At 40.2% G+C, this 8695-nt stretch overlaps 1 pseudogene; it reads right to left on the bottom strand.

The window, feature by feature from the left end:
* Positions 1-5885: 5885 nt before the first annotated feature.
* On the bottom strand, positions 5886-5982 carry LOC122444443 (annotated as a pseudogene).
* Between the last annotated feature and the right edge of the window lie 2713 nt (positions 5983-8695).

Below are 8695 nucleotides of genomic sequence, written 5' to 3'. Positions count from 1 at the left end.
CCTGTGACCTCCAGCTCCCCGAGGGTTGGCATCAGAGAAAGAGGGCACGCAGGGTGGAAAAGGTCTTTGGTGGCTGGGACAGTTGTAATCTGGCTGTGGTGCCCTCTGTGTGGGACTGGGGCCCACATGCTTATCTTTCATGGAACAATTTTGGGGTTCACTGGAGATCTTCACCTGAGCATTGCTGACCCCAACGACACACTCTTCTGCTGATGGTCATGGCTCCCACATTCAGACCCTGGCACCCTGTCTGTTTCCCCAACCCAGCACCTCCAGCCTGTTTTTGGTGGGATCCTTTTCAATTCCAGCTCCCTTCCACAAGGAGCACAGCAGGTCCCAGGAGACACACACCTTTGCCCCACTGTCGGGGTGGACACTGCTGCTCCCGTGACAGCCTCCTCTTACTCTGCCACAGGTGGGGTCTTCACACACTTTCCCCAGCAGTGACTCATGTACTAGACCCCACGTCCCCCGAATTCCACGGGACATGTGACAAGCTCTCTGAGCCACTCTTATGAACCCGCCTTAGCAACTTGCCTTAAACTAAGAGGGAAACTTAGGAAAGGAGAAACAGCACTCTGCTCTAATTATTCTCCAGTTTCTCACTCTCTAAATATATCCTCTCTTCTAATAGCCACTGTGCCTCTCAATGAATTCCTAGGCTTCTCTCGTACATGACCCTGAGGCAGAGGTGAGGCTAAGGGTGGAAAGAAAACACATATTACCATCTCTTCACAGGTCCTCAATACGTGGTTGGTGACTTAAATTTGGTCTTTGGGGCCATTGTCGAAAATCTAAGACAACAGGAAAAGTCACATCTAACTCCATCAAAATTTAAAACGTATGTTTCCTAGGGAACCCTCCTACATTGTTAGTGGGAATGTAAATTTATGCAGCCACTATGGAAAACAGTATCGAGATTCCTTAAAGAATTAAAAATAGAGCTACCATATGATCTAGCAATCCCACTCCTCGGTATATATTGGAAAAGACAAAAACTCTAATTCAAAAAGATACATGCACCTCTATGTTCCTAGCAGCACTACTTACAATAGCCAAGACATGAAAACAACCTAAGTGACCGTCAATAGATGACTAGTTAAAGAAGATGCAAATATATGCAGTGGAATATTACTCAGCTGTAAAAAAGAATGAAATACCACCATTTGTGGCAACATGGATAGACCTAGAGAATATCATACTAAGTGAAGTAAGTCACACAGAGAAAGACAAATATTATATGATATCACTTACATGTGGAATCAAAAATATGATACATACGAATTTATATACAAAACAGAAACAGCCTCACAGATATAGAAAACAAGCTTATGGTTACCAAAGGGGAAAGGGAGGCAGAGAGAGGGACAAATTAGAAGTAGGGATTAACAGACACAAACTACTATACATAAAATAGATAAGCAAGGATTTACTGTATAGCATAGGGAACTATATTCAATATCTTGTAATAACCAATAATGGAAAATAATCATATATATGATAAATTATTAATATTAATCACATATATTATATATATCTGAATCATTTTCCTGTATACCTAAAACTAACACAGTATTGTAAATCAACTATACTCCAAATAAATAAATGAATAAATAAATTTTAAAAACCTCACATTTCTTCCTACACAATAGTTCTACATCTATGTATTTCTTCCATATGTACATGTATAGAGAGACATATATACAAAGATATTCATTGTAGCTCCATTTGTAAAAGTAAAAGTTTGGAAATATTATGAGTGCCTATTGAGCGAGGATATATTACAAAGCATCCATTCAATAGAATACTATGTAGACTTTGAAAAGAAAGTCTACATAAACTTCCTAAGATATAGCTTTAAGTGGAAAAAGCAAGACACTAACATGCAAAATTTGATGCAATATATACCCTGTGTATATGTGTGTGTTAGCAAATGTACAGAATATTGTTGGAAAGATAAAGAATTTTATAAAAGAGTCTCTCACTGAGAGGGGAAACTAGGGAGCAGGTGGAAAGGTGGTTTATTTTTCACTGGGCATTGTGTGCATTTTTTTTTTTTTTTTACCATGTACAGCTCTTCCAATATAGGAATCAATAACGTCCTTTCTGCCCCTTGCTTATACCTTGTAAGACCCTGAACTCTATGCAGGAGCAGAGCTTTTTGCTCATGATCCCTGTCTGTTTTTCTGCCCTTTAGACCTGGGTCAAGATACGGAGAAGGCAGCCCTAACCTTCACTTTTCCCTTCTGCCTAGAAGCCAAGGTTCTTGGACAATTATAAACATCCCAACTGTTTGGTTCCTGATGCCTTCTGTAGTCCTTCAGAGCCGTGCATCCCTAAATTGTCCCCACTTCCCCCATCATACCTTATCATACCTTGTCCTTTCATACCCTATTGCTCCAGAAGTTAAAGAGAAGGAAAGAAAGTGGAGAAGATCCCTATAATCCCTCACTCTGAGGATTTCCCACCCTCCTCTCTCCAGGTCTGGGTCATTGTCCACTGGTGAATTTTCTGTAGGTTCTTGCTGCCAGTATAACCCTCTCCTCTTTTCCCCGGGCAGGAACCTGAAGGATGCCAAAACAGAATATTAATTTAACCCTTGGCTCTAGGCCCGGCTCTGCCTTGAGCTAGCCGTGAGACCTCATTACTAGTAGATATAATACTACGTCGTCACGGAACCCCACTGCAGACCAGGCTATATGCCATGCCAGGCCTCTTATATATTGTGCTCTTCAAATCTTCACAGTTACTCCATGAAATAGGTGGGCTTCCCTGGTGGCTCAGATGCTAAAGAATCTGCCTGCAATGCAGGAAACTCAGGTTTGATCTCTGGGTTGGGAAGATCCTCTGGAGAAGATCCTCTGGCAACGCACCCCAGTCTTCTTGGCTGGGAAATCCCATAGACAGGAGCCTGGCAGACTTCAGTCCACGGGGTTGCAAACAGCTGGACACAACTGAGTGACTAACATTTATTGATTCCGTTTCATAGATAAGATGATAACCTTGCCCAAAGTCACATGGCAGAGTTAGTGCTCCAACTGCTGAGCATCTGAAACTGTTTACTCAAGCTTTTCTGTACTCTCGTCCCTCACTTGCATGATGCAGGAAGATGAAACAAGGTCTTCATGGTCCCTCCCAGCCCCTGCGATGCTCACACTTTAATGCTGTGACTCTCTAGAACCTGAGCCTTGTCCCCCTTCTCTGTCCCCAGGGACCTCCTTAGTGTTAGACCAGGCACTTTGCTGCTCAGCCCAGAAACCTTAGCGGCTCCTCCAGACCTGATGTCTCTGATACTTCCTTCTATGCTTCTAACTCCATTAGCTCTGAACCCCAACTCAGCCTCTTTGTTAAGTGTGTCTTGATAAAAGTTCTCCCTTTTCCCACAAGGTCTGAAGCAGAACATCACACTCTCCTCAAGTCCACTTGCCCCTGCACACGGGGGGCCCGTGAGCACCCTGGCTTCAAGAGGATACTTGAGGTGATCCCCTGTGAAGGGCTTCACATTCCTGCTCCCCTGACCTCCTCTGTGAATGTCTCTGATTCCCAAGGCAGAATTCAGGGCTTCTTCCTCTGACACCAGGCACTTCTACACTCGGTAAGGAGGACCCTAGAGATCATGCCTTACGCTACAGTGAATTTGAACTGTTTGTTTTTGTCTTCATCAGATTATGAGATAATTGAGGGCAGAGACAAGGTCGCGTTTATCATTGTCTTACCAGCAAGTTAGCACAGAGAGCTGACTCACAGCACAGCCTCCGTAGAGGCAGTGAGGTTTTAAGCAGGGTAAACGCTTAGCAGTGTGCTGTGTTTTGTTTTTTTTTTTTAAAACATTCTAGCAGCAACCTAGAGAGTGAAATGAGAGGAGTGAGATGAGAAAAAAGAAGCATTAAAAGGCAATGAAGATGAAGAAGGGCAGCAGAGAGTTGTGTAAACTGAGTTCTTGGAACTACAGTGACATTGAGGATGAGGGAGGTGGAGCTTTCTGTCCTGACTTTGTGGCCCCTGGTTTAGGCATTGGTGGATGTCACTGTCATTGATTGAAACTGGAAAAAGTAAATTTACCAAAAAATATTAAATTAAGTTTTAGTCAGGTTGATTTTTGAAGTAAACTTTCCAGCAGAAAATTAGCTGTTTGGATTTAAAACATAGAAGAGAGGTTTGGGTGAAAGATATTTGAAAGTCACCAGTATCTGCAAAAAGAATCATATCAGTTAGAAATTCAAGCAGAAGAAACCAAAATCATAAAGTGAGAAATGTCAGTATTTGATGGGAAAAAAATGTAGGTTCTCAGGAAAAAGAGTCTTCTGAGTTTATTGGATGTTCTTCCATTTCTACAAAGCTACGGCATAAGCTATCTATTGATAGAAACTACTGGAAACTATATTTCCCATGTGAAAGAGTTTTTCAGGGACCCGTGACGCCATTTTCTTAGCTGAACAGTAACCTGGGCCTTCAATGAACAAGGTACTTTTTACCAGAAGCTCAAAGACTCTCACTCACAAAAGGTAGGAAGCCAGCTTCTGATAGGAAGCTAAAATACTGTCCATAAATGCAAAGAAAGCATATTTAAAATAAATCCTGGCATTCAGAGTGCTTGCTTTGCAGTAACACAATATAGCAGCCAGTGGGTTGTCCCAGATGCTTTGTGTATGCTAGACGGCTGCAAGCTTAATTTCCTCAGATAACTTAAATTCCAGTCTTAGCAAGTCTATCTAAAATCAGGTTCATCATTTAGAAGTTGCTGGGATGGATGTTTTCATCAGTGTTTTCTTGGTTCTGGTGTGGCAAAGACTCAGTGAGGATTTGACTTTGGCCAAAAAGACCAGTGAAGAAAATCAGTTCAGTTCAGTCACTCAGTCGTGTCCGACTCCTTGCAACCCCATGAACTGCAGCACGTCAGGCCTCCCTGTCCATCACCAGCTCCCGGGGTTTACCCAAACTCATGTCCATTGAGTCAGTGATGCTATCCAACCATCTCATCCTCTGTCGTCCCCTTCTCCTCCTGCTCTCAATCTTTCCCAGCATCAGGGTCTTTTCCAATGAGTCAGCTCTCCGCATGAGGTGGCCAAAGTATTCAGTTTCAGCTTCAGCATCAGTCCTTCCAATGAACACTCAGTACTGATCTCCTTTAGGATGGACTGGTTGGATCTCCTTGCAGTCCAAGGGACTCTCAAGAGTCTTCTCCAACACCACAGTTCAAAAGCATCAATTTTTCGGCGCTCAGCTTTCTTTATAGTCCAACTCTCACATCCATACATGACCACTGGAAGAACCATAACCTTGACTAGATGGACCTTTGTTGGCAAAGTAATGTCTCTGCTTTTTAATAAGCTATTTAGGTTGGTCATAACTTTCCTTCCAAGGAGTAAGCGTCTTTTAATTTCATGGCTGCAGTCACCATCTGCAGTGATTTTGGAGCCCAGAAAAATAAAGTCAGCCACTGTTTTCCACTTTTTCCCCATCTATCTGCCATGAAGTGATGGGACCGGATGTCATGATCTTAGTGTTCTGAATGTTAAGCTTTAAGCCAACTTTTTCACTCTCCTCTTTCACATTCATCAAGAGGCTTTTGAGTTCTTCTTCACTTTCTGCCATAAGGGTGGTGTCATCTGCATAACTGAGGTTATGGATATTTCTCCCGACAATCTTGATTCCAGCTTGTGCTTCCTCCAGCCCAGCGTTTCTCATGATGTACTCTGCATATAAGTTCAATAAGCAGGATGACAATATACAGCCTTGACATGAAGAAAATATCCATGACATTTTCTGGTGTGTGCAGGCCAGACCCCTGGATTTCCGGAATCTGAAGGAGAATAACTGTGGAAAAACTGCAACACACGAAATTGTTTCCATTTCTTTTTTTTTTTTTTTTCTTTCAACGTGCTGGACCTCAGTTTCGATGAGGAGACGGTAGTGAGTTCTCACTCATTTTGTTCAGATTTTCCAAGGTGTTTCCATTTCTATACTGATAGTTATTGATCTTTCCATCTTCAACAAATGGAACTCATCAGTCAAGAGGAAATGATACAAACAAGCTTATATACAAAGCAGAAATAGACTCACGGACAGAAATTAAATTTATCGTTACCAACAGGGATAGTGGGAGGAGGGGAGAAAAATTAAGAGTTTAGGATTAACATATACATACTACTATATATAAAATAGGTAAACAACAAGGACCTACTGTACAGCACAGGCAACTATATTTAGTACCTTGTAATAACCTATAATGGGAAAGAATCTGAAAAAGAATACGCACATACACATATATAGGTTTGTATAACTGAATCACTTGCTGTACACTTGAAACTAACACAACATTGTAAATTAGCTATAATAAAGAAAAAGAAAAAAGAGGAAAGGATCCTGACCAGCTAAGAAAACATAAAACTGCAGAATTCTGAAGAGCAAAAAATGATGTGGTTATGGACCGTCTTGAATCATGGTGGTGGTTTGGTCGCTAAATTGTGCCTGACTCTTGCAACCCCATAGACTGTAGCCCACCAGGCTCCTCTGTCCATGGGATTTCCCAGGCAAGAATACTGGAGTGGGTTGCTATTTCCTTCTCCAGGGCATCTTCCTGACCTGGGGATCAAAGCCAGGTCTCCTCCACTACAGGCAGATTCTTTACTGAGTGAGCTACCACAGAAGCCCAATGATGGATAAACTGCTAAAAGCCAAACCATGAATCAAGATAAACTGCTAAAAACCAAATCATCTCTTGGCACTGTCTGTGAAAAGCTGGGGGCAGAGGCTCATTAAGGAGAAAGTATTAGAAACTTTAAGCAGTTAACCAGCATGTATGACCTTGTGCTTAGCCACTCAGTCGTGTCTGACTCTTTGTGACCCCACGGACTGAAGCCCGCCAGGCTCCTCTTTCCATGGGGATTCTCCAGCAAGAATACTGGAGTGGGTCCCATGCCTTCTTTCAGGGGATCTTCCCAACCCAGGGATCGAACCCAGGTCTCCCTAATTGCAGGCAGATTCTTTACCATCTGAGCCACCAGGGAAGCCCCTTGCATGACCTTAATTTCATCATTATAATGTCAGTCAACTAAGCAGCAAAACTTGGAAAAATGAGAATCCTGATGAGGATTTTGGTGGAAAGCAAAACGTGACAACAAACAGATATTTTTAAATTTTTGTGAGAAGAAATTTCAGAAGCAGATCATTTCAACTTGTGTTTCAGAATGGAATAAACAGTGCCTGGAAAGAAATGGCAAATATTGTTCTATAGACAAATGTTGAAATTTCTCCAAGGAGCAAAGGGCCTAGGAGAACTTCTATTCCTTTAAAATTACAAATTTCTGGTAAGATCTCACGCAAAGCAGTTCAAGACCTCTTAGTGCAGGCCGACAGCCAAGCCACGCAGAGACATACCCAGCCTGAGGTGCTGATCTTTTACCACAAAAGTCTCTCCATCTAAAAGATCAAACTGGCCTCCATCTTCTTACATTCTGTATACACAGAGAGTGTTGTACAGTGTGTTGGCTTAAATTTACTAAAAAAGGAGATAAAAGCAAATGTATTATTTTGCAACTCATTTATAAAATATTTAGTTATATGGATACTATGAGTTACTAAATCTTTCTCCCATTATTAAATTTCCATGTTACTTCTATTTTGCTATTGCAACAATGCTACAGTGAAAATTCTTGTACCTTTTGCATTACTGAAGGATGAATTCTGAGAGATGACTGAATCATATGTTAGTCTTATAAATTCTGACACAAAATAATTGAGTAATATTTGCTTTAAATCCTTTAGCTAAGGATTTTTGCATTCCTTTTGCTTTGCTTGTACAAGAACCATGCTATTCTAATGGTTTTATTTTACTTCTACACTCTGGTTTTGATTAATAAAGAATTACATAAACTTTCTAATGGTATGCTCAGAAATATATAAAATGTAAATTTTTATTTCATTTTTCTTTAAGAAGTATGTAAAACACAAGGCTATTAAAATAATGACAGAGATACGATCTATCATTTGGGATTAATTTTAATCTGTTGTGTTTTGTGTTTAAATGGGGAAGAGAGAAATAACAGCGTTCGTTACAGATGCATTAATTAAATCATTCTCCAATAAGGAGTTATAACAAACTCTAATACTCAAGCTTTAATTTGCCAAAGCTGTACACAGGTGATTTAAAAATAAATAAATAAATTCAGAGGAAATATGAGTATTTAGGCTGTAAACAGAAGTTAACACTATACAAATATTGTTGACTGTTCTCATCAATAATAATTAAATTACTTTCAGAAAAGTATATTATCCTGTAATAAAATTGAAAAATAACTCTATTGATATTTACAAAAAGATGACTTTTCTAATAGTACCTTTGAAAGAAGATCCTGAAGAGATCACATAAGCTGATAGGCATGTGACTATAACAGTGTAAAAATATTCAGTTGCCTAAATTCATCTGTCCTTATAGAGTAAATGCATATGTGAAATTAAGTTATTTCACACTTAAATTTCAAGAAGATGGAGGGGCTACACTTTTGAATGAAAAAACGTGGTAAAATTTTGTTTTAAAATATTCAAAACTTTGTGTGTCAAAAATCATAAATAATAAAATAGTCTGATATTGAAAAGTAGAACTATCAGAACAGAGAGTCAAGAAACAGCTTCAAGTGTGTATGGGGATCTAATAAATGATTAAGGTGGCGTTCTAAATCAGTGAGGAAAGAAT

Source organism: Cervus canadensis, chromosome 6 (genome assembly GCF_019320065.1).
Source record: "Cervus canadensis isolate Bull #8, Minnesota chromosome 6, ASM1932006v1, whole genome shotgun sequence".
Classification (NCBI taxonomy): Eukaryota; Metazoa; Chordata; class Mammalia; order Artiodactyla; family Cervidae; genus Cervus; species Cervus canadensis.
This window is presented reverse-complemented; position numbering and strand designations above follow the sequence as displayed.